Source organism: Dermacentor variabilis, chromosome 6 (assembly GCF_050947875.1).
Source record: "Dermacentor variabilis isolate Ectoservices chromosome 6, ASM5094787v1, whole genome shotgun sequence".
NCBI classification, from domain to species: Eukaryota; Metazoa; Arthropoda; class Arachnida; order Ixodida; family Ixodidae; genus Dermacentor; species Dermacentor variabilis.
The window spans coordinates 56,446,673-56,473,119 of NC_134573.1; the positions used below are offsets into that span (position 1 = coordinate 56,446,673).

At 45.2% G+C, this 26,447-nt stretch overlaps 2 pseudogenes; one reads left to right on the plus strand and one right to left on the minus strand.

Moving 5' to 3' along the window:
* The window catches only part of LOC142586141 (uncharacterized), a 127,066-nt pseudogene that overhangs the window by 58,510 nt on the left and 42,109 nt on the right, over positions 1 to 26,447 (plus strand).
* Positions 14,028 to 14,207, minus strand: LOC142586505 (U2 spliceosomal RNA; annotated as a pseudogene).

Sequence of the window (26,447 nt, forward strand, 5' to 3'; positions counted from 1 at the left end):
TGAAGTGCCTGTTTGAATAGTCGGTGTGAGGGTTCCTTCATTTAGATTGAGTGCCTGTCCTGCTGATTATGAGCAAAACGAGAACGAGGGGAAAGCAGAAGCCAACATTTCGACAAGTGGACTTATATTGTTCAAGTCGGCATATCCTCTCCTCGCCACTGTATTGTTGCGTAAAAACATTTATTTACAAATGTTTACAAGTAAGGCGAGCAGCACAGGAGTCACAGCAGCCGATATTGCGAGGCACCACCTATACGTCATCATCGATGCTGGCCTAATGCGACAGACTTCTTCTGTCTCTTCTTCTGCTAGAGTACAGCATCAACAGATGGGTTATTTTTTTTTATTTTTTTTTATTTATACAAGTACCTGCAGCGCCACAAGGGCATTATTGCAGGGGGGGACAAATTGAAGAAAAGTGAACATGTGGCAAAAACTTGATACAGCAGAGCACAGGTGGTAAGAGTAACAGCTTTAGCCGAGCACAGTGAATTACATCAGTCTAGGCCGGCGTAGAAGGCAGCATTGGCTTGCTGGTGCTATCTCATACTTCACGTCGGTAACATGGCGCAGAATGCGATGAAGACCGTGGTAACGTGGTAGGGGCGTCGCTGATGAAGCAATTCGTCGAGTTGGAGACTAGAGGAGCGCTAAGGATACTGGAGCGCAATATACATCCTTATGACGACAGTCGTGACAGTCGTGATGCCAGCGACATCATAAGGTGGTCATGCCCCATGCGACATACAGTGTTCGCCCTTGCAATGGCATCTTGTGCGTACTCCAATGAAATTTGTGGAGTGGATGGGAGTAATGTATCCATGGAGAGTGTCAGTTCACGGCCAAAAAGAAGACAAAACGGAGAAGAACCTGCGGTACCGTGGTGTGACGTCTTATTGTTGAAGGTAACAAAGGGTAATGTAACATTCCAGTCGGGGTGGTTGGTGCCAACGTGAAGGGAGAGAACGCCGGTTATGGTGCGATTCAGTGTTTGGTGAGACCGTTTGTCTGAGGATGATGGGCGGTGGTGACCTTGTGTTTTGTGGGAGATGAGCGGAGGAGGTCATCGATGACACGCGTCAAGAAGTAAGGACCGCGATCGGTGAGCAGCTGGCGTAGAGCTCAGTGATGCACAATCACATCGCGGAGGAGAAAGTCGGCAACATAGGTACCAGAGCTGGTCGGAAGCGCACGTGTAATACCATAGCGCGTGGTATAGTCTGTCGCGAGGGCCACCCATTTGTTCTCTGATGCTGATGTAGGGAAATGTCCCACCAGATCGAGGCCAACGCGGTAGAACAGCTCTACTGGGACATCGATAGACTGATGAAGACTGGCAGGAAAGGTTGGTGGCCTCTTGCGTTGTTGACGCAGCTCGCAGCTGACAACATATTTCTGCACGTAGCGATAAAGCACATCCCGAAAGAAACGACGCACGCGATCATAAGTGCACGTTACAGTATGGTGACATGCTGTGGGTTCATCGTGAAGCTGCCGTAGGACAGTGCAACGAATGTGGTAAGTTACCACCAGCAAGTGCTCAGGGCCTTCGGGCTATACACTGTGGCAGTATACAGTTCCACTATGTAAGATAACCAACTGGAACGACTCGTCAGAATCCCCGGAGCTGAGACGGTCGATGATGCAACGTAACTTCGGATCATGTTGTTGTTCATCGCCGACATGAAGAAAGTCCGCGATAGAAAGAACACAAGCATCGGTGTCAAGGGTGGTGTTGTCGGGCGGATCAGTGGGATATCGGGACAGGCATACCGCGTCCTGATGTATTTGGCCCGACTTATGCACGACAGAAAACGAGTACTCTTTTAACCGAACGCCAGAGTTCAAGACGGCCTGTAGGATCTTTCAGCGAGGAAAGTCAGCAGAGCGCATGGTGTTCAGTCACTACCGTCAATGGGCGGCCAAAGAGGTACGGCCAAATTCTGGAGATGACCCAAAGAAGGGCAAGGCATTCACGCTCGGTAATTGAAAGATTGCACTCTAGGGTAGATAGCAGGCGCCTAGCGTACGCTATGACGCAGTCACGACCGTGTTGGTGCAGGGCAAGGACGACTCCGATTCCTGTATCCTCTGGTGTCCGTCCGAACTTCCTTAGGAGCAGAAGGGTTGAAGTGCGCAAACAGAGGAGAAGTCGTGAGAAGGTTTATCAGTGCAGACAATGCATGGGCTTCGCTACAGCTTCAGGAGAAAAGCGTATCTTTCTTGAGAAGTTCAGGGAGTGGGCGGGAAATGTCAGCGAAATTTTTGACAAAGCGATGGAAGAACATAAGCCAATCAAGGAGCGAACGTCTTGGGTAGAGGAAGATACGGACAAAGCCTTGACGGCGCGAATTTTTTCAGAGTCAGATCGGAGTTTTACGCCACAAACAAGGTGTCTGAGCACTGTTATTTCGCTGCGAATAAAGTGGCACTTGGATGAGTTCAGCTGAAGACTGGCACGGCGGAACGCTTGGAGAATGGCCGACAGACGCAGAATATGGCTGAAAAACGTCGTGGAAAAAGCAATAACGTTATTACCATCAGAACTTAAGTGTTTATTGATGCGGCTCTTGTGTTGTGCGTATGAATGTAGCAGCACGCATGAACTTTTATTAATATTACCGGGGGATGGGGGGGGGTGGAGTGAACTCCTGGTCCTATGATTAAGTCGGAGGCTGACGCATTCGCGCTTGCCCTTAATGAAATTCATGACCTAATGTCACGAAGCTTTACTTTCTAAACATGCTACCACCGATATCAAAATTAAACAGCTGAAGTGCAAAATATATATGCTTGAAAATTCCAATGTTGCACGTTTTGCAGACGGGGCTGGTGCGGATGCTCGCACCCTTCGTGTCATGTCTGAAAAAATGAAACCTGAATGAAAGTTCACATGGAAATTAAAAGTTTAGGTAGAAACGGGAATTCCCTAGAAGAAATCAACGCTGTGAAGAATGAAGAACCAGAAGGATAATGCGAAGAACCAGCTGTCAGAACTTACGAATAGGTGCGATGATGCGGAAAATAGGCTGCATTAGTCTAACCTTCACTTTTTTGGCCTAGATGATGACTTTAATGGGAATTGGCCAGTCTCAGAAGAGAAGGTAGTGAAATTTTGTTCCAATCACCTAGACATTTCCGTGGCAAGTTCACAAATAGATCGAGTGCACAGGCTGGGCACGCTTATCAAGGATAATCAAAGTGCTGTCATTGCCAAGATTACCTTCTTCAATGATAAACAACAGATTTTGCCAAACGAACGTAAGCTTAAGGGATCCGCTTTTTACATATGCGAAGATTTTTCGCTGAGAACGCGACATGCGCGCCGGAAGCTTCTGGAATACGCAAAGCCCTAAAAAACCCTTCAAGCTATCCGTGGATAAGCTTCGCATTGAGGCTAATACCTACGTTTCTGATAATTCTAACAACACCATTATGCTGTTTACGAGATAGGGGGAGGCTAACAGGCGCGCGTGTAAGCGGAGTCATATAAAGTCGACATCCTTATCTGCGTCTTTTACATACATTGGAAGTGTGCTGCCCAATGCGGATAAGTTGTGTTGTTATTTAGATGATTGTGATGCTGACATATTGATACGCACCGAGACCTGGCTCTACCCTGACGTAACTGTTGAAGAACTCATCCCAGATAAGCACAGCTATAAGATATATCGGTGTGACCGTGTTGGTAAAAGAAGACGCGGCGTGTTATTAGCAGTGAAAAAGATAATCTTATCGCTTCCCCTTGATACTTACCCTACTACAGAAATAACTTGGGCTGCAGGCGTTACATCTTAGGCTAAAATACATTTAGGATCATGTGATTGCCCACCGGACGCGGATTCTTCCTTTTCTAGGAAACTACGAGATAACATAGAGCGAGCTACACAACTCTATTCAGCTCAGGTAATATGCCTTTTTTGGCGATTTCATTTATCCGATCATTGATTGGTCTACCATGTCTACCACATGTTGGGCCTCATCAATTTTTCTCGAGTTAACTCTACACTAGAACAAAAGTTGTTAGCCAATTTACCCGGGGTCCTAACTAATTGGGCCTGGTTATAACAACTGCACCAGAGACTACTGGTCCGATTTCTTACATTGAAGGATTTAGTGACCACAAACTCCATAATTTCCAAATCATCCTACATTCACCTTTCACAGCTTCAGCGACTAAAACTATGTGGGAATATAACCATGGTAATTACGATAGTTTGAACACCGAACTAGAAGCTTTCCATAACGAACCTTTTCTGCCGTCGTTTGGCTCATGAAGCACAAGCACACTATGCTCGCATACTTTTTGTGGCTCTAAAGGGAACCCAGGGGCACGTGGCAGCTGCACATGTGTTATCGCGTCGAATGGCCTGGCAGCGTTTGAGAATGATTTTAATTGATCGGAATAGACGCGGTATCAAAGCAGCCTCCACGTGCGACGGTTTCGCGTTTCCCCTGACACGAAAAAGAAATTTTGGCCTTGGCTGAACATGAAGATCTGACTGAGGGGACCAGGCGCATTCTCGTTTTGTAGCTGGAGTAGTAGAGCTGTCGGTGCAAGAAATCGCACTTCAGTACACGCAACATACTTAACTGCCTTTGATGGTGGCAAAACGTTGTGGGGCTATATTGATTCAATACTAACGTATTACCGTCGACAGTCATCGCCTATGCGTCTTTCGGGCTCTCTTAAGAACGCTTCGTTGCCACGAAGCCTCCACGTGCACTCTGAAATGGACGCGGCGCCAGTGCATAGGAACCTAACCTCTCTGTCGAGCCTTTTCTGCACATGTTGCACCAGTTTGTGGCACAGTCGCGCGGAGGACGCGCAAAACCTCCTAGGCGAGAAGGAGGGCGGGCTGCCGCCAGCAATAGCTCTGAGAATTGTTTCCTCACTTCCTGCACACGCAAATACTTAGCCCTGCTTGCAGTTCCCATTAAAGAAATTAAACTATGGGGTTATACGTGCCAAAATGACTTTATGATTATGAGGCACGCCCTAGTGGAGGAGTCCGGAAATTTAGACCACCTGGGGATCCTTAACGTGTGCTTAAATTTAAGTACACGGATGTTTTCGCATTTCGCACCAATCGAAATGCGGCCGCCATGGCTGGGACTCGATCCCGCGACCTCGTGGTGAGCAGCCCAATACCATAGGCACTGAGCAATCACAGGGCATACAGTTCCCGTTAAGACGACCGCCATAGCTGCCAGCAGTATTTATTAAATGAAACTGTACACTTCAAACAGTCAACAAGTTTTTCGCTACGCCGTTCCTGAATGGCGCCACGTACTGCTAAACGCGTTCCACGTTAGAGCGCAGATAAGCAGGAAAATGGACCGCAAACTGAGCAAGATGAAAGTCTCCTTTCAAATACACAACATAGGCAGGAAACGGCAGCTGCGTATTTTCATGCCAAGGCTCCTCGGCGCACCGAAACCAATCGACACTGCTATAGAGAAGATTTCTTATTGATTGTCAAGCAATGTTTTCTACGCATCTGGCTTCTAACGCCGAATGTGTTAAACGGGAACATGGCGCCATCTTGCAATGGTGCTGCGAAGAACTAGTTTAGTTTCCAGGCTCAAGTTTCATGCAATATTTACTAGTGATAACTGTGGCGCTAGTTCCTACGGGAGGTACAAGCAGGGTTATTGAACCAGAATGGGAATAATGGTTAGTACAATAATTTGCCTAAACATCGTAATCTTGGCTTGAAACGCAACTGAAATTTCTCAAACTCATCATTTCCAAAAAGAACGGTCTTATAAATAATTAAATATTCACGAAATTATTCGACGGCAACATTTCAACAGAAGATGTCACAACTCTTATACGAAGTACACACTTTAGAGTTTATATTTGCTAGACAAACATGTTCGTCATCTGCCTAGCTGGCGTTTCCTTTCTTGAAAACGCAGCGCTCACTACTTTCCTGCAGAGAATGCTCTGTCATATTCACCACGCGCATGCCGTTCGAGCTCGCAGCGTTTAAGCAAGGAAATGCGGACAAGACAGATGACGATTATTGTTCTGTGCGAAGATAGGTCGCGAAGGGTGTAATTTTGCTACAGAAGCCGTAAATTTAGGCTGTTGGGTCCAATGTTAAGTTCACTACAACAATGTGTGAGTCCTCCGAACCATTCGGACAAACGGCAGAATCAGATGGTCTCTTTTATTCTTAAAGCTTTTTTATGCTAACTATGAAGCACCAAGCAAGAGGAACGAGGCACACGCTGGAGGGCGCTATGTTTAAAAAGCGGCCGAGGAAGATGACGGTGGCTGCTTGAGAGCTCGCCCCTTTTGAGGAGGAGGAGGAGTAGGTTTTAATGAAGAGAAAGAAGGAGAGGTCGCCCTGGAGAGCGTGCCTCAAGCCTGCTACACCTCACTAGGGAAAGGGGAAGTAAGACATACAGGGAAAGGTAGGTGGCGGGTGATTATGTTATGGTACAATGAGATACTATATACACGTTGTCCTATATGCGGATGCGCACTGTAGACGCAATACATGTAAGAGCAATATTGTCCGTACAAAAAGTAATCTTGTCACAAAAAGTTATTGCGCAAACACATTTCGCACTAACTGCACGTCTCACAGCTTCTAGAGGCGATCGTCTAAACCAGTCTCACTTAAAAAGTTCAAAAGTGATTTTATAGCACGTTGGGCACAGTGAACAGTCCTCCACGCGCCCAAAAGCTTTTCTTCTGAAAAGGGGTGGGAGTCCAAGCTGTCAACTGGCTACCATCTGATTCTTGGCCAATCCGCCATAGTGGGTATGCGCCAGTGTTTGCAAGACAATACAAGAGCTGGGAAGCCGTGCCCAAGAAACAGCCTGTAATGCCAGAAAATCGGGCAGATGCACCGTTTACGTGGTTGTAAAATCTTTGAGGAGAAGTAATGATGGCTACGTCGAAAGGTAGGCTGGTTCGAACCTGTCTACCGCCAGGATTTCTTCACGTCCGTTGAGGCCAATTATAATAGTTTTTTTGCTGTAGGCTTGAGCACCGTTGAAGCACTGCGATGGAGAGGCGTGACAGGTGGTCAGATGCCTTCACGCCGTACGAAAACTTTGCTTGCAGCAGGCACGTCTTTGTTGACAGAAGCATTACTTGATGATGCAACCTCACTAGGGAAAGGACGCAAGCGTGCATACAGGGAGCGTAACTGCCAAACATACCTGTCTGGTTCAGAGGTGCAAGAGTAGCTGGTACGAAAAATTCGATGGAAGCCGCAACGTTTTGCCATAGGCCTGCTCCACAGCTGTGCAGCCGAGATCTTCCTTGAAAGAGGAGTGTACACTTAGCAGGATGGTAGGAAAGTGTTCAACCGAAGAACGAGGCTCGCGGGCAATCAAGGCGGGAGTAGGTCGAAGGCGAAGGTCTTCAACTATTGCATTCGCCGACGGGCGACGCGTGGTAGTATGAACATGGCGGACGCCACGCAGGCACGTGAGTTCACGGAAGAGATCACATTCAAATTGTCGGCTGAAATCGGTCGCACCAACGATGGGGCATACAACGCGGTAGATCCAGAAACTTACAAACGTGCAAGTAACTGAAAGTGGCATTATAACAGTGAGAGCAAATGCTTCGGGCCAGCGGGTATAACGCTCTGCACAAGTGAATATGCAGCGAGCACGTCGGCATGTTGGTAGCGGGCTAGCGATGTCATTGTGGATCTGATTGAGACCGGCGTCAGCTGGGCAAAAAGAGAGAATTGGCGACTTCGTGTTTAGAATCTCATTGGAGCATTGACAGCGAAGGCATTTGTAAGTCCAGCGTCGCACGTCAGAGTTTACACTCGGCCACACAAAGAGGGAAGTAATTAGACACGGGACGGCACCAACTCCGGGATTACCTAAGACGTTCGCCGTGTACCTTTTCAAATACTTGATGGTGGAGTCAGAATGGAACAAATCCACGTGTTCGAATCCTTTACATGTCGCAAGTGAATGTATGTATATGTATGCTTTATTTCCACAAAAACTAAATACAGCTTTGCTGGGGTAAAGTGGGGAAATAAACTGGTCATAGCAGCTTGACCAGCCCCAACTACCATTAATACAAAAAAGGAGCAGCAGGGCGTAAATATTGTTTTGCCACGTACTTACAAATTCAAGCACCACAGCATATCATGCATACGCATCGCAAATCAGGCGAGGAAGAAAAAAGAAAAGAAAAAAAAAACCACAACAGCAAGATGTGAGCATGCAAGCAAAAAACGCACAATATCTCACTGCACTTGATAAGCATATAGGCATTGTAGAACTCCTATACGAGAGAAAAAATCAAGAATATCAGGTGGAGAACAAGTCTCCAATATCAATTTTAATAAAAAATAAGATCATTTATTAACAGTGGTAGCCTGGAGCACAGCATTTGTGATTCATAGTTTACGCGCGATATTGCTACGTGCCAGAACTCTATCATTCTTGTACTGTATGGAGTGTCATAAGAATTCAAGTTAACCATAAAAGTAATGTAGTCTATGACTTTTTCTGTTCACTTTTAAACGCTAATATCAAACTAAATTTTAAAAGGGCCTGTACTTTTGGTGTCTTAAGTTTATGAAATAAATGAGCTGAAGGTAAATCGTATGGTTTATTACAAATAGTGTGAAGCGCCTTCTTTTGCAGTATGTACAGCCTGTAGATATTTGTTTCAGAAGTGGTAGCCCAGACAAGACCACAATTATTTATTTGGCTGAGAATAATTGAAATATATATCGAGCATTTATTACAGCCACGAACATAGTTTAAGCAATAAAGATTGCTGTGATTTGTGAAAGCTTACTAGCAAGAAAATCTATGTGGCTATTCCATGTCAGAGCATGATAAGAAATACACCTAGCGAATTTGCGGAATTTTTATCTTCAATTGTAGAATTGTTCATTCGTAAAACTTCCTCCGGTGTAATTTACCTGTTCTTTGCGCGAAATAACACAGCCTTACCATTCTTGCGAATTATTAGTCAAACCGTTGTCAAATGACGATCTGTACACTTTATTCGAAACTGCATTAGCTCTTGTATTTATTCCGGCAGAGCGGTTAGATGAATAGAATATTCTACTGTCATCAGCATAAATTACGTAACACGTATCAACGTCAATGTTTACCAAATCGTTTATAAAGAAATTAAAGAGGAGGGTCCTAAAATACTGCCCTAAGGCACACCTACCTTCTCCTACCCAAATTCAGATTTAAAACAATTTGCATGTACAAACTGCTATGTATGAGCAAGGTACGACCTAATCAAGTCAAGTTCAAGGCCGCGTATACCATAGAGGTTTACCTTACTAAGCAAGAGATTATGATTTATAGAATCAAAGGCCTTTGAGGAGACCACAAATACTCCGAATATTAGCAAACGTTCATGAAAATTATTAAGAATTAGGATTTCTGTTGAAGTAAAGCTAGCGGTGTTGACATTTTTCTGGAAAGCGTACTGGTGCTTAGTTATCAAGTTATGCTTGTCCAGAAAGTCTGATATCCTGCAAGAAATATTTTTTCTGGACACTTCAAATAGATAGAGAGAATAGACACAGGTCTATACATTTGATAAGGCAGTTTTATCACCTTTCTTGAAGAGTGCAACTACTTTTGCCATCATTATTTTATACGGGAACACGCCGGTAGAAAGGCAGATATTATACATATGGACTAGTACTGGAGCGATTAAATCTTATACACGTTCCGCAGGTTTGATTTTATGTAATCAGCATCACAGGAGCTGATGTCAGAGAACAGTAAAATTACTTCTGGAGTGTTTCTGGACGCAAAAAGATTGAATGCACGCAGTTCGTTTAATGAAACTGCATGCGTTGTCATTTACACTGCGTTTAGGTAGAATAATGAAATACTTATTAAAAGAGTTGGCCAACTTCACGTCAGGTACGTCCGCTCTATCATAAATTAAACGCAACCCTGCGGCTGAATTGCTCACTCTATTCAGCAAAGAATTTAGCCAGTGCCATATCTTATTGCTATCATAGCAGCACGATGCGAAGGATTGCATATAAAATGTGGTTTTCGCAGCAGGTAATTGCTTAGTTAAGCGATTGCGAAATGATTTAAACACTCCTAAATCTTCAGGATCCAGAGATGTGGTGAATTGATTGAATAACCTCGAATTGTGTTTTTTATAATAATTGAATACTTACCCAGGGATTAAGAATGCTTGATGGAGCGGATACTTCTGGGCAGGAAACAACATGTTTATCATAATAAGAGAACAACATTTCCAGAAAAGCTACGTAAGCCGATCAGCACTTGTAGAAGCAATAATACTGTCCCAGACTAGGCGAAAATGCACTAGCCGTTCTTCAGTTATAATTTTCGAGAAGCAAACTCGCTTTGGTGATCCTTTATCTTTCCGCTTCACAGTGAGGAATACCAGCATGTGATCACTCAAGCTATGTGAAATAGTGCCACATTTAACAGTGTTTGATAGTTCCTGAAGAAAAGGAAATGGGCATGTCGGACAACGCTAATGACGAAGCAGGCGAAAGGAGGTCCGAAGCTAGACGTCTGAATCCTGCGTCACGGCAATTTTTCGAAACCAGCTATGGCCGCGGATATTGCTCTGATGCGGGAGAAGCCATTTGTGGCTGCGTTGACTGGGCGATCAATGCACCCAATGTCCATGGTGAACTCGAAGCTGAAATTGAGGTGCGGTATCTCTCGCATGCTATAGATTTTTTATTACCCCGAAAAGCAAACGTCAATGTCTTGTGATCCATGAGGATGTGAAAGCTTGTTCTTTCCAGCACTTGTCATAAATGCTAAAATCCGATGTATACCGGAAGAGCTCGCGAACGAACGTGCTGTAGCGCGTTCCTGCACACTTAAGCTTCGGTGAACTAAACCTGAGTTGGCTACAGTAGCTGGAACTGTTTTAAAACAGGGCCGAAATCCCCAATAGAAGCATCGAGGTTAAAACCCATTGGTGCAACATGTAAGGGGTGCACACCAGTGTGGCATCTGCCAATGCGTTTGTGGCAGCTTGGAAGGATTCTTCGGTGCCGGACGTCAAGGAAGTGAAGCTGATGGCGCTTTGGTGGTCTTTAGAAACTTGGTCAGTTGTATCATAATTCGGGCGATGTTGAGAAGAAAACAGCGGTAATGTCCAGCAGCCCAAGGAACTCACGGTGCTTTCGCAGTGACGTTAGGCGAGGAAACTCGCGCAAGGCTTGAAATTTCCCTCCCAACGGTCTGACTCCTTAGGAAGTCACGCCGTATCTGAGGAACTCAATGACGTCCGTATCAAAGAGCCACTTCGCGGGCTTGCTGAGAAAGCCATACGAGGCTCAAGTTGTTTTGATTATGCTGGGAGTAAATACTATCACCAGGATGTCATCGAGGCATGCATGGCAGAGGGGAGTCCCCGGTTGACCGCGTTAATAAAGCTATGGAACATTTGAGAAGCACGAATGGTACAGCAGTTGCAGGGTTTGGGATATCCACCGGCTCAGCAGTGATTTGATGGTAGCATTCCAATAAATCCATCTTGCTGAATATTACATTCATCATCATCATCATCATCATCAGTCTGGTTACGCCCACTGCAGGGCAAAAGCCTCTCCCATACTTCTCCAACTACCCCGGCCATGTACTAATTGTAGCCATGTTGTCCCTGCAAACTTCTTAATCTCATCCGCCCACCTAACTATCTGCCGTCCCCTGCTACGCTTCCCTTCCCTTGGAATCCATTCTCTAACCCTTAATGACCATGATCTTCCCTCCTCGTTAAATGCCCCGCCCATGCCCGCCCCCCCCCCCCCATTTCTCTTTCTTGATTTCAACTAAGATGTCATTAACTTGCATTTGTTCCCTCACCCAATCTGCTCTTTTCTTATGCCTTAACGTTACACCTATCATTCTTCTTTCCATAGCTCGTTGCGTCGTCCTCAATTTAAGTAGAACCCTTTTCGCAAGCCTCCACGTTTCACTTGACTTCACTTCACTTCACTTTATTACCTTAAAGGCCCCCTGGTAGGGGGTGTTACATAAGGGGTGGGTTACATGTATAAATCATAATAAACAAAGAAAACGGGCAATGAACATAAGTTATTCACTGTTAAATGCAGTAGTTATACAATTCAGAAATTTAGATGTACAGGTGATTACGGCGATGTCGTGTGGAAGGCCGTTCCAGTCCGGGGCTGAGCGTGGAAAGAATGAAGATGCGAATGTAGCAGTGCGCGTGCGATGCCGTGCAACTTGAAGGGGATGACTAATGCGGGGCAAATACGTGCCGGCGGATTGATGTAGGGCAGGTGACGAAGTGAGCTGTAATAAAGTTTATGAAACAAGCACATACTAGTAATACGACGTCTTCACGCTAGAGATGTTAAACCTGCCTCTGCTTTTAATGATGATATACTAACGTTATATGAATAGCACGAATATATGAATCTTGTGGCTCGACTTTGTACTGATTGTAGAGAAATTGTTAGATAATTTTGGTTAGGGCTCCAAATAGCAGATGCGCATTCTAATTTAGGACGGACAAGTGATTTGTAGGCAAGTAGTTTTACGTTTTGTGGGGCATGTCGTAGAGGACGTTTTAAAAATGCAAGGGTTCTGTTAGCGAATGATATGATTTTTGTGATATCTGCGTTCCAGGTTAGATCATTCGACAATGTTCCGCCGAGGTATTTGTAAGTGTGAGTTAGGTTTCTGCTTCGTACGTGAGTACTGGTAAGACACAGCTGTTATACATTTTTCTCTTGAAGGATAATGGCAACCTGCTGTTCATGATCTGAGAATGCCTGCCAAACGCAGCCCAGCCTATTCTTATTCTTCTGATTATTTCCGTCTCATGATCCGGATCCGCCGTCACTACCTGTCGTAAATAGATGTATTTCCTCACCACTTCAAGTGCCTCGCTGCCTATTGTAAATTACTGTTCTCTTCCTAGAATGTTAAACATTGCTTTAGTTTTCTGCAGATTAATTTTTAGACCTACTCTTCTGCTTTGCCTCTCCAGTTCAGTGAGCATTCATTGCAATTCATCCCCTGAGTAACTAAGCAAGGCAATATCATCAGCGAATCGCAAGTTACTAAGGTATGCTCCATTACGTTTTATCTCAAATTCTTCCCACTCCAGGTCCCTGAATACCTCCTGTAAACACGCTGTGAATAGCCTTGGAGATATTGTATCTCCCTGCCTGACGCCTTTCTTTGATGGGATTTTGTTGCTTGCTTTATGGAGGACTACGGTGTCTGTGGAGCCGCTATAGATATATTTCAGAGCATTTACATACGGCTCGTCTACACACTGATTCTGTAATGCATCCGTGACTTCTGAGGTTTCGACTGAATCAAACGCTTTCTCTTAATCAATGAAAGCTATACATAAGGGTTGGTTATATTCCGCAAATTTCTCCTTCACCTTATTGATAGTGTGAATATGGTCTATTAGAATATAGCGTAACGGGTGACATTAGGCGCATTTCAACTTGGTTGACTGCGAGGTCAAGAATGTGAGGGAGTGGAAAGCGATCAGGGACGGTGCCCGCGTGGAGCGCATGGTAGTCACCGCGCAGGCGCCGATCCCCGGGGTCACGCATTTCTACGATGTGGTGAGCTGAAAACCTACTTCTCAACGAAGGACGGATTATACCCAGTTGCAGTATGTGCTCAAATTCTGTCCTTGGCACGGCAAGGCGGTCACCAGAGAGGCGCCATAGGGGGGGGGGGAGTGCGCTGGCTGCGGACACAACGTCTTGGAACTCTTCAACCACCTCGGACGCTGCGAGGTAATGCGCCGAAGGTCCGAGGTAAGGGACCGAGGTAAGGTCCATTACAACAGTGAGCGAGTAAGCGAGCGAAAGCCCTCACAACCGTTGCGACCCATGGCAGGAGCATGTCTTTTTTATTCTTCGTGATTTTTTTACAGCAAAGCTGTTTATGGCTACGGATCCGTAGATTATTCTTTTGCGTGTGCAGGAAATCTGAGATCTGAAGTGAAGGCACCAATACGACGGTGGACGAAGAAGGCCACACACATGTGGGATCAGCCCACACACTTGTGGGCTGATCCCAGTAGTGCAATAACGGGCCGACCCTCAGCGGAGGTAAAGCTGGCTTCGAACACTCCGTCAACTTGCAAAAATAGGTTCGGTATCTTGGATCCCAATAGAACCTGAATCAGATATTAAGCTGACAAGAACAGATACTATACTTTGACCCTCGTCGGCCACGTTTAAATTCGCACCGCCCCCTCTGCAGGCGGTACAAGCGCTTGCGCCTCTACTTTCTTTTCCTCCCGCTCGCCTTTGGCGGCGGTCCCTCGAAACGTTACACCTGCCTAGTTTCCACCGGCTCCTCCCGAATGTTTCTGCATATCACGGTAAATGACTTCGTACTTCTGTTTCTGTGTCACCTCTCTGTCATGAAACAGCTTCGCTGGTCATCCAGCTTCAGAGATTGAAGTGACTCATGATTTCTTTCTCGCGTCGGCGCTGGCGGCTCGAGGTACGAGATACACACGCTGGAGCGTGCCATAGATAAAAGGCGGCCGAGGTAGATGAAGTTAGGTGCTAGAATAACACAAACGCATGCGGCGACTAGCTCGCGGCTATGCCAGGTCTTTCAGCCGCTTGCCGCTTTTGTATCCGCTGCTGCCCTAGACTAAACCATCCAATGAGGAACATGGAGAGTGCCGCGCAACACTGTGGATCACTACTGAAAATTTGAAGAGCCGTATAAATATTATATCTTTCATTTACTGCACGTAAATAAGTGAATATGTTGTCCAGCCTATCTATGTCTCACAAAAAATATTTCCTCGTAAGCCATGCCGTGCCTTATTACTAATTTTATTCTTTGAAATACACACTTCATATACACACGCATAGTTCTTGCAGTAGGTCACCACCTTTGAAAAGTTGTTTTTTTAAAATTGTCATTTTTTTTCGTTTTTAGATTTCGAGATTCTCCAAACATTCAAAAATGTTTTGCAGCAAGAATCGTGTTCGTATCCAAAGTCATAGCCAACTTTCGAACAGGTGGTGAACAGTTCCGACACCGAAACTGATGTGGCTTGGTAACAGAACTGATAACTCAGTGATAACCAGCAGCGTATATTGTAAATTTTCTGTTATGTCTTAGTCTGATATATAAAAGACTATTTAAAGGCAATTTGTAAGGCTTCCTTTTTTTTAAACATTGCTTTAAATGTCCGCAAGGAGGTTGCATGACGCTACAAGCGTCTGAATGGTTTATTTTGCTTGCGATCTATGCTACCGCTTTCAACGCTATAGGATTCAACTTTTTCAGAGGTACTATTTTCGGTAGCAACAGTAATAACACAGGCTGGACGTTTTTATAAAAAGGCATGGTCATGTTCACGGTAAAAAGGCGATTCAAACGAAAGTTTTTGGCAATCGCCACAAGATGAATGCTCCAAGCGAAGACCATGCGGACGTGACTTTATCGGCTAGTGCTGCAAAGCTTAGGAACTTGGAGAACAAATGCGAAGTGCCGCTGCAACAACATCAACGGCAAAGTAATAGGATTATCGATATGGAGATCCTATCATCTGTTTTAGCAAAGCAGCCGGCCCGGAATGCAAGAAGACGTTGCTCAGGTTGGAAGAATGCTGGCCGCTTGGAATATCATAAGCATACGCTGTTCTGTGTGATGCGCACGCATAACACATTCACTTCAATCGTCAAAAAAGGCTGGAAGTGCTATTGAGAATAACCTGCGTCTTGTCTACACAATGCGTCAGCTAGGCAAGGGGTATTCTGGAGCTGTAACGCTGATAAAAGTAATGAACATGCCACCGCCGCCTTTGCATTCTGCGTACTAAGAGATATCTGCAAAACTTTATAAAGCTGCAGAGACTGTTGCATCTAAGTCAATGATGAATTCCGCTGCTGAAGAGCGTTGCGTTGTGCAAAGTACTGAGTGTGGTGTGTCAGGTGATGGCACATGGCAAAGGCGTTGGCATTCTTCATTGAACGGCTGTGTGTCCTTGATATTCATCAATGCTGGTAAAGTTATGGACGTATAAGGCATATCAAGTAAATGTAGGGCATGCAATTCCAAAAGCAAGTTGAAGCCCTCTAGCACTGAATTTCTGGAGTGGAAGGCAAATCATACCCAGTGCCAAGGCGACTACACCCGTAGTGCTGGTGGTATGGAGGCAGTAGAGCTCTATCGTATGTTCGAACGTGCAGAAAGAAGTCGTGGTTTAAAATAAGTGGACTTCTATGGAGATGGGGACTCCGGGGGCCACGCGGCTATAAAGGACACATATGGCGCAAATAGCGTGCGCAAACTGGAGTGCAATGGGCATGTGCAGAAGCGTGTAGAATGCCGACTACGAAAGTTGAAAAAAGTGTTCATGGGCCTTGCAGGACAAGGAAAGGTAATGAACGTCCTCATTGGCCAGTTGCAGAACTGTTATGGTATTGCCATCAGAGTGAATGTGGGGAGACATGCAAGCCATGAAGCAAGCTACATTGGTGAGCCTGTTTTTTCACTGCAGTTGAACAGATGAAACGCCAAGGCATGTTCTGTGCGCTCTTGGCACTGAGATTTGGTGCGGGTTTAACCGACGGTGTGCACTTGGTGGCGGATGCTACAAGCACAAAGGAGGCCTTTCCATTCAGGTACTCAACAAAGTGAAGTCGGTGTATACTGACCTTTGTACGGATAAGCTCTTAAAGAAGTGCCTGCGCGGAGAAACCCAAAATGCCAACGAGAGTTTCAACAGTATGATTTGGCAAAGGGTTCCCATAGACGTCCACGTGAGCCTGCCCATCCTACTCTTTGGCTTATATGAGGCTGTGTGTCACTTCAGTGATGGAAACAGAAGTACAGCAGATAGTTTGAGGAAAGCAGGCATCCAACCTGACCACCACACTGTCGTAGCATGTTGCACCAGTTACCAGTACCGTGTGAAGAAGGCCCAGGGTCAATACACGGGGGAGGTAAAACATCTACACAAGAAAAGACGGGCAGCAACATAAGCCAAACGAGAGCTTGTGGCAGCTGAGGGCCCTGCTATGAACCTGGTGGGTTTGAACTTCCTAGGGCATGATCATCTAGTTTCTACAAGTATCGAAAAACGTTATTCTTGTTTTTCTCAAAACTTGATTTCTTGAAATTTCTTGTTGCGCAAACAGTTATAACTTCGCAAAAAATAAATATTTTTCTATAAATTTTGCACGCTCTTTCCTTTCTTACTTGCCTGTGCAATGAATGAGGATGAACGAAATCGAATGGTAAGTTTGGACGCAATCATGTTTTGTGTCAAGAAATGCAGGCAAACATGACAATTTTTTTTTGTTATCCTTTGTCTTTTTCCTATAACTTGATTCCCAATTAAGGGATGGCAAAGATCGTAGTTGGTTGCAAAGTATGGTTAGTTGGCTGACTCTGTGCCAAAAGGTTTACTATCCCTCCTCTCCATGCGCTATTTATGAATGTTCGCGTAAGAAGCAAGTTTGGGCAATTTTCTGTCAATAACAAACGCCAGCCTAGTTTTTTTACTCTTTCTTTCTCTTGAATATCATATAAGACGGTGCTTTATAAGGTCAATGTGAAAAAAAATTAATGGTCAAAATATTTAAAAAATTTCAGAAAGGTGGTGACATTCCTTGAGCCACTCACACCAAGAATGCCCCGCTATACGCAGATATAAGCTGCAGTTCTATCTGGCTGTTTCTTATGCAGCGGCCGTGTCAATTACGTCACTGATGAATCGCTTCGAACAGCTTCTCCACGTGTTCCACTACGACAACCAATTATAATAATTATGTTATCCTCGTCACAATCTCAAATCATACATCTCTAACAATGCCACCTAATTTTTACTCCCGAGAGGAGATCATCATTAGACCTTGTTCCCGTACTTTGAGGATAATGCTAATGGGTAGGACGCACGATCACTTGAGAGACCTGATCCATGACAGTGTCGTTTTGCAACGCATGAAGACCAAGCGGCTACGCTATTTCATGCAACAATCTGGCAGGCCTGCGCAGGATGTGCCACGCCATGCGAGCAGATGCAAGTGGGATGAACGGCGTCAGGCTGCAGAGCTCACTTTCAGGGATAAAAGAAGGTACTTTAGTCCAAAGACGCCGGCGTAAGACGAGCCTAAATGCGATAACTTCGCCGAGAGGCTACTCTCAATGGTGGTGTGCGTTCGTATGCTGGAAATGCCAAATTGGGGGGGGGGGGGCACGTCATGCTGTTCTAGAGAGAGGGAGGGAACACCCTGCTAGGAGATAGGGACTACGAGGAGTAGGTATTAATGAAGAGAAAGCAGGAGAGGTCGGCCTGGCGAGAAGGGAGATGTGCTGGAAGCTCCTGGTGCATCTTGGCCGAACCCCGTGTTGGATAAGTTCCATAGCACGGAAAATATCCATGCTCGATCGAGGTGAGCGAATTCGCGATTGTGATCTAATTGTTAAAATATCGGACTGCTGTGCGGGGAGGCAGAAGTTTGAATACAGTCTGTGGACGGGCTTCTGTATTTTGCTGAAGCTGAGAAAGAATGTACTCGGCGAGAACGTGGATGGCCGACCGGCCGAGCAACACAGAAATAGACAGACGGAGCGACCCTGACAAAACCACAGATGGTTCGCAAGAAAGTTTTGCATTAAAGAAAAAATGGTAAGGAACCAAAAAAAAAAAGCTTTTTCGAAATTTAGCTTTCTCCAGCCCTGACATTGTTCTTCCTTCGGCTACTGGGATACACATATCGCATATATCTTGTACTTACCTTATTGAGAAGTGGAAAAGATACAGCAGCATGGGAAGCAGAGCACTATAGAAACGACACATTCCAGATGCTAGATTTCCACGGGTCTTGACTTTCTAGCAAAGATATATGAGCAAGATCGTACGACAGGATGAGTCAACTGAAACCTGTGACAGATCCGAGAGAGAGAGAGATCTTAATGGCATCTATTGGCAAGCATTAGCACACGTAGCGGTTTCCTGGACACTAGGCTACCAGCACTCCTCGTGAATGCCCGCCAGTTTGAATCGAACAAACGAGCTTTCTTATAATAAATGCTAAAGAACAGCAGGCCTTTCGAAATCAAAAATATCCAGCCCAGGTAACAAATGTCGCAGTACTACCATCGTGAACTGTAATGTTCCTTTGCAGGTCGTTATTTTTAGGCGTATAGCGCGGAAACACAGATCCCCATAAGCTAACAGTAGCACGGATTTTTACGTGTTTTTCTTGTGACGAGGAATACATTTGCATGTTAAAACAACAATAAAATATTGATTTACAATCTGCCATAATTACTTGATTGTAAAGTGGGGTTTTTTATTGGTTTCCATTGCTTCAACTCCACCTTCGCGATACATTCGCATTACGCCAAAATTTACGTTTTTGACAGAAATATTCGAAATTCCATGGTGTTTAATTTTACGTTTGGAACCTGCACCTTTAGTATATATAAAGTATATATTCAATCCATAGACAACTCCACCGAAGTCACAGCGTTATGACAACAACGAACGTTCGCTATGAGGGGCCAGTTCGAGATACGCGTAATTTTGATGGCCGGCTGGCTGGGAAACTTCGTCGCTGCTTTGGCGGTTCGACGTCAATCATTTGGCGAATCTCGAAATATGGGTCCTCGACTTCGAAGGGCCTCATAGTGCCCTGCGACTGTGCCCGACGGCAATGGTTGGGCGGTCTTTTAGGAAGTACTTTATGTAAATGAACTCGACAGCACAGGGGACTTGAATCTCCGCTATCAGTGGAAATAGCTTCGCATTCGCGAGAGTTGACACGTTTCGGCACCAAACCTCTCCAAGTATTTTGCGGGCAGTGCTCTTGGCATTCATAACGAGCATTACGCAGCGGCAGAAAAGTTTGTCAGAGTGCTTTCGGTGAAGAGTCACGCGAACTTTGGCGGATGTGAAGCTTTCTCCTAACGTGATCGCCCGAGAATATCGCCCAACAGAAGCTCCGTCTCCTTCTCCACCGCTGAAGATTAGCCAAGAGAACTATTTTCTGAATTGATTCCTTGCATAAAGGTACCATTTCTCTTTTCTTTCATGTCGCGTTAGATTCACAGTTTATTTATTCTTTTCTTTGGCGGACTAAAAAGTCCAACCTGACGTTACATTGGAATAGATACGGTAGTTTGTAAAGTATCTGTCCGTAATTGGTTCGCTGAACTATTTATCACTGGGAAAGTCGTTCCAGCATGTCAAACGTATTACTCGAACCTATGAGCTTGGTAATTGTTGCTTAAATCAAAATTTCCAGGTACCAAAATAACTCAGAATTGCAGATGCATTGCGCATTACAGGGTTACATATTATAAAACAGTCACAGACCGTGTCTTCATTTTGAAGTGATAAACAACGAATGTGAAAAAAAATTGATATAAATTTGATGATAAATTGATGATTGCGTGGAAGTGCAAGTTGCATATGCCAACTGAGCTTTTCTTATATATATTTATCATTTTATAGCTAGAAAACCCCTTCTAAAGTTTAGTTTCTGTTTCCAGGAAATTGTAGTTTTAGGTCATACCGCGTTTCTTATGTTTCTCCACAAAATAAATAGTTCAACAGCAACGATGTATTTTGGATGTTTATTTAATGGTTTGCAGTAACAAAATCTGAAAAATGTCTGAACAACTTTCCCTTACAAAATGAAAAAGCTATGTATAGTTCAGAACCCAACTGCTAGTCGCGGGTTTGTTTTTTCTTCGAAAGGTCTAAAAACGCAGCCATGTTGTGAGCGTTAATACATTATTAGCGTTCTCAGCAGTGGTCAGTTTATTTTTTGTTTTTTTGTTTTTTCGTTTTCACTGTCTGGTTGGATCTTGTTGCCAATACTCGGAAAGAATCTGATGCGGGGAAATAACTCTCTGCGTTGCTTGAAAGCGCGAAGGCGCCGAAACCCGCATCGAACGTGCGTAAACATAGTGCAAACACCAAATAAATTAAGCCGGCAGATCCCGCGCCCGGCGGGGGTTGACGCTATGCTAAGCAGTGTGTGGAGAGCCTACCAAGTTAACTAAACGACCATGAGGAGGGAAGAGGTAATAAAGAGAGAAGGCAGGGTTGGTAACCAGTAATACGTGTGGTTGGCTATTCTACACTCGGGGACGGGAAAGCGGGAATAGAAAGATTAGATAGAGGGAGGTAGGGGAGGGGGAGGAAAGATGAGGTGCGTTCGCGCACCCAGCTGGAGGGTCTGAACGAGACAAATACGTTCACAGTGGCCAGTCGCCCTGAAAAATGACAAAGGTCAGAAAAACAAACATTATATATCGCATTGTGAACACTGGACAATCGGCTGTTGTCTGTGCATGTGCTACATGACGACCACATCGCTCATCGGCTACAAAGCTATGAAACGACCATGAGAGCAGCATGACGTAGGTAACTGTTTCATGACGTAGATGACAGGAATGGCATGACATTTACGTTATCGCCTGTCATTTATGTTCGTCATACACTCTAGTCGTGTTGTGCGAATTTTGTTACATAGCAAAATGAACAAAACGACCATATAAAATGACGTACGCGACCAAAAAGACATATACTGTCAAAGACGCACAGTTTGACAAGAAACGCTTCGCATTTAAAGAAAACAGTGCCCTTCCAATCTGTCCCGACCGATGGCCTGCGAAGCTATGAATGTGGGTCCCTGATGGCGAACTGCACATCCACCGCGAGTCGGCCCGGTATGTACTATCTTCAGGGTCGCCCCACGTATGGTGAGTGCGCTAACGCCTGCTTCACCTCCGCCGCGGATCGCCCTGATATTGCAATATTTTTGGGATCGGCCCACATATTGGGATGGCTTAACGCCTGCTTAAGGCCGCGGGCCGGCCCTACATTGCACTATGTTCGGTGATTTGCTCAGATATGAAAAATTGTTTGCCTATGTCCGCGGAAATGGGATCCAAAAAAAAGCTTTTCTGTAAGCGAGAGTACATGTCAATATGAAATGGCAAAGCAGATTGGTTGGAGACAAGGAGGTTTCAAACATATTTCCTTGCCTGGAGTTTGCCGTCACGAAGAAATTTAACAAGAGGCGATACTTGGCAAAAACTGGCAACAGGAAACGCGTCACGCCTAGTGCTAATCGCATCCGTTAGGTGACGTGAGTGTCAGAAAAAACTGTGATACGAACTCAGAGAATGTTTTATTTTTTTCCGCACTAAAGCTATAATAAATGAACTTATACATATTGACTTATTTTGCTTGCGTTACGTAGCAACCAGCAAGCGCACGTCAGATGAGCCATATGCATCCTTCACGAGGCCGTCAAGCCACCGAAGGCACCGAGGCCGGCTGCGCATGTGAAATTCGCTTACTCGCCGACCGGTCTCTTTTGGATGTAGTGTGTTTGCTGGGTTGCCTACTTATTCTAGCGTTCCTTCTGTATTTCGACATGGCGCCACTGGACTGTTGGACTAATAGAATATCGCACTGTACTACTGACAAAGTGAGATGTTTTGTTTGACAGTCTGCGACGCATTTGAATCAAATTCGGGTTTTACGGCGCAGAACCAAGACTTGTGACGCAGTTAACGAAAAGGAGCTCGGCCGTCCTGGCGTAGTTATTTTTGAGTTAATGACTGGTACTGTGAGATGTTAGTGACGCTTTCTGAGAGCCCCTGTATTCGGTAGCTTTTAGGCAAACTCGCTGCAGCCGACTTTGTGACGCAGTTAGTTATGTGTACTGAATATTTCTGGTACAAGTTCTTTCGCTTTCTCTGACCCGCAACATTACTGTGACTAAAGTTATTATGTTTGGCGGTACCCTTGATGCACAGTGGCTGCGTCCGGCATTGCGACCTAGATAGAGAAAAGCAGCTCGGCCGTGTGACGCAGTTATTTTCGCGTGCACTGAATCTGGCTGGGACAAGTTCGTGACTCCTTTTGTTACCCCCAGGATTATAGTAATTTCGTTACTTACTGTTTGGCATGCTCTTGAGGTACGCTCCCTGCGCCTTGCGTTGTGACGCAGTTATGAAAAAGCAGCTTGGTGGTGGTGAGAAAGTAAGTTTGGCATGCAATGAATCTCCGTGGGAGATATTTGTCATCCTTTCTGTGGCAGCGCAACAACGTATACCTTCTTTCCGCATCCACACTCGCGAAAAATAGGATAATAGGCCAATAGTGATAAAACAACAGTGTGTTTCTTGCGCCATTAGAACGCGCCAAAGATAACGCCGAGCTGCACCAAAATGAAGAACTTGAAAATTAGGTCTTCTGAATGAATGGAAATAGCCTTTACCCCCATGCGTTTGTCCTTAGTGCGAGTAGAAGGAATTCTGCCAGCGCCAAGCATCGCCTGACTGAGAGCCTGTTGTGGCCACTTCTGTGCATGTAGCTTACAATCGCGTCGGCTGAAAATACACGTGCTGTCGCGCCTGTGTTTGTGCTCTTAAACTGTTGGAAATCATAACTGGGAATGGGGAATGTTTGCCAATCAAATAATTTCATATTTTTATGACATTGTTTAAGACAGACCGCGTGCTTTCTAGGCCATGTGTATGTAAAGGTCAATTACTTCGGTTTGTAATGCCTCCTATTGACGACTTTGGCACGCTTCGCCCCTACACGCAGTATTTATAAACGGCCTAAGCACCAGAATGACACATGATTGTAATGTTTTCAGCAGATGCCGTACGGTGGATATTCGTAGGAGGAATACTGCTGCTTACCTGGTGCCACAAAGTTGGATCAAAACACAAAAACCCGGAACGAGCATTTACTTAGACGAAAAAGACATTTCTTCACTAACAAGGCGTTTTACGACTCCTTTAAAATATTTCACGCGGCACACATTCGATGGAGGCTTGCAAAGATTGTTCGCAATCATTTCTACTAAATAAAAAAATTCCGTACAAAAAAAAAGAATTCCGCACAATGAAATTTTTCCGTACAATTCAGCCGCGAGGCTCTATGGGTGCGTCCGCTCTTGTTGAATGTCTTTCTCCAGGATGCCGTCTCAAAAGTTAAGCCGAACCGCCGCCACCTTTTGATGGCCTAGAAGTAGCTTTAACAAACAGCCGGTAATGTACGAAGTGCTTTCTTCGTCGCTAGCCAGAGGCAGCAACAAGAACCCGACTTGAGTGCAACCGCACGGCTGTTCAACAACTACAAATTCGCAGATGCACAGTTACGCTATGTACAAGGTGCTTCTTCTCCGGAAGTCTGTTTATCTATCTATTTATCCTCCTACGCCAAACCAATGGCCCAAGCTCTACATCTAGTTGGGTCACTAGGAATGCAGTCGTAGTAATGACGCCTTTGTGGTCGTTTCATTGTCGCCATTCCAGATTTGTATACGAAATCCTCAACATGCCTTGGTCGTTACGCCTTCTACTTCGACCGAGTGGTCCTAGTTGCCTAATAGGTTGCGCCACATGGCATGCGTTGCTGTGGTATAGTTTCGCGGTTGTTCCATCATCCTCCAACTGGCTATGCACGGTCGTCATACTGCTTTCGCCATACCATCGTCGTCATGGTACCGCTTCGCCATTGCGATCTCTTTAATATACGTCACTCTATTGTCCTCATGCCGTTTTCGCCATACCACATTGGTGGATCCAGCGATATCAAGTCTTACTCTTCATTCTATCGCAAATATGTTGTCCTCATTCAATCATGATGATGCCCCCGCTGTCACGCGATCGTGTTCATTGCGTCATTGTCGCATAGACGTTATCGTGTGTCCTTTGTCGTACAGTCGTTGTCAAGCCGACGTGGTCACGAAATCACCGCCATTCCGGCTTTATTATCTGGTTCTTTTCATAGGATCGTGGTCGTACTATCATGATCACTCGAATTTGCGATTCAACTCTCATCATGCAGTCGGCGTCGCGCCATCGTCTTCGGACAGTTTGCGTGATACAGACATCGTGTCATTGCCATCATATACTCGTTGTCATCCCATATTCGTAATGCCGTTGTCTTGTCATCGCCGCCACTACTTCATCTTCATGCATTTGTTTTCATACCGTCGTTGAGATGTCGTTGCGATTGTTCCATGGTCGTCATTATAATTTCGACATGCTCCTATCGTAACGACATCATAATACCGTTATCGTCATGCCAGCCTAGTCACACTGTCGTTTCACCACTTCAGTACTGCCATACCATTGTCGGCAGGGTGTAGTCGTCACGTGGTACGTTTGCCTAACCACCGATTTCATTACTTATTCGTATTCTACCGTTGTCATGCGGTAGTCATTCAATCGTGACTGCGCCGCATTTGTCATATCGTCACCATTTCATCGTCGTCGCATATACGCTATTTTGCGTTCTTTGTAGTACCGTCGCCGCAATGATTTCTTGGTAGTTCCATCGTGGTCATTCCCCCTTGTTAATCTGGTTTTCATAGCGTTGTCGTCACCCCAACGTCGTCATCCCATAATACTCCAGTCTTGGCTGTTACAATGTTGGCGTTACTGCATCGTCATAATTTAAGAATTGACATCTCGTTGTTGTCATGCGATTGGTCTAACTCTTAGTATTTATCTATATTACCTCTTGTATTCTTCCATTTGACACTCTTGTATGCAATCTTCATTTGCACTGCGGTCAAGTAGACGGTAAGTAAACGCTGTCAAGCCCCATCTCCATGCTTTTTGTCCGCTCTCTGAAGCATCACACTCTGTCGCTGTTGATCTTGAAGTAAACTGAACTTGAACTTGAACCCATGCGCCTTTGCCGTTCCGACAATATCATTTCTTCGCGACTTCATTGTCACTGAGTCGCCATATTACAGTCGTCATCATGCCCCCATTATCATGGGCTCGCTTTGAAGGGTAGAGCCGTAGCAAAGTGGGAAGACATCGGGGTTTGTGCCATATACCCGAAGCTACCAAAGTCAATGAATAAGACAGTGTAAAAACTGCATGGGTTAAATGAACGCGACCTAAGGAATTTGGCCTGTTGCTATATATTGCTAGAGTGCTATTCTCATTACCATCGACCGTCAGCGTTATACTAGCTCTAGCGCAGTTTTTTTTTTTTTCTGTGGCTGCCGGTGGAGCGTACGTCGCTCTTGTGAGTGGCCTTAAGGGAAAAAAGGGGAGCTGAGATTATAATTAGAAGCCGACTGGTGCCTGGTTTCTACGCTGTTTACATCTGTTTGGTCCAGACGCCGCACGGAACGGTTGGAGGTATCAAGAAAGAGACCCGTTGGCAGGCCCGTTTCGCGCCAAATTGCGATACTGCTATCCTCTTCGGCTGCTGTACCCGCCGTGGTTGCTCAGTGGCTATGGTGTTGGGCTGCTGAGCACGAGGTCGCGGGATCGAATCCCGGCCACGGCGGCCGCATTTCGATGGGGGCGAAATGCGAAAACACCCGTGTGCTTAGATTTAGGTGCACGTTAAAGAACCCCAGGTGGTCAAAATTTCCGGAGTCCTCCACTACGGCGTGCCTCATAATCAGAAAGTGGTTTTGGCACGTAAAACCCCAAATATT